Source organism: Octopus bimaculoides, chromosome 1 (assembly GCF_001194135.2).
Source record: "Octopus bimaculoides isolate UCB-OBI-ISO-001 chromosome 1, ASM119413v2, whole genome shotgun sequence".
In the NCBI taxonomy this organism is placed as follows: Eukaryota; Metazoa; Mollusca; class Cephalopoda; order Octopoda; family Octopodidae; genus Octopus; species Octopus bimaculoides.
This window is the reverse complement of record NC_068981.1, coordinates 174,356,568-174,357,512: the sequence shown is the minus strand read 5'-3', so window position 1 is coordinate 174,357,512 and position 945 is coordinate 174,356,568.

The following is a 945-nucleotide window of genomic DNA, read 5'->3' as shown; positions in this document are numbered from 1 at the left end:
GTTAACGAAACTATACATCAATCGCTATTTCATTACTTAGAATATTATCCTATACAAATTCGCATTACGTCTGTGTGTGTGTTTGTCTGTCTGTCTGTCTGTCTGTCTGTCTGTCTGCCTGTTTGGTGTGTGTCTACCCTCACGATAAACAAGAACATACGACCTACAACAATCAAATTTAGTATACTGAGGTAACGCGACCTGGAGGATAATGGATTTGAATTTAAGTAATTTTATAAATAGAAAACACGGGATGCGATTCGAAAAACCCTATACTGAACAGCTTTTTACAATGAATACTATAAGCTATATTAGATTTTCTTGTCTTCTATAGTGTCAAAATTCAATTCTTTTTTCAATTTTAAATTAAAACACAAATTATGCAAAAAATATTTTAAACTTAAATTTAGTTCTAATCAATAAATTTAAATAGAAGAAATTATATTGGGAATTAAATCTTTGAATTGCACATGGTCGAGTGTTTTGTGCATGCTTCTGTGCACAAGGTGACAAATCACATTTGAGTATGGAATTTTACAAGCCCCTGCAAAGAAGATATGGTAGTTACATAATCTTAAAATGTATTTTTAAACAATTTTACATTAGATATTCTCAACACGAAAAATCTAAATTTATTATTCCTTTTTTAAAAGAAAATGTAAGTTAAAGTAACATCATTCTTGCAGATAATAGAAATCCTATGATTAAAGCTTGGTTATATGGAAGTGAAAATGAAATCAAATGTATATGGAGATGTATTACCAACTCATCAATATGCTTCCAAAAGAATGGGGCTGCTGGAAAGTAATGATGCCAATAACATGATTGCTGAATCAGTGAGCGTGTCTTTAGGAAAAGTACTTTTCCAGGAGTTTGCCACGTTACTTATATATTAATATGCAAGCATGTATGCATGTATCTATGTATCTATATATGTGTGTGCGT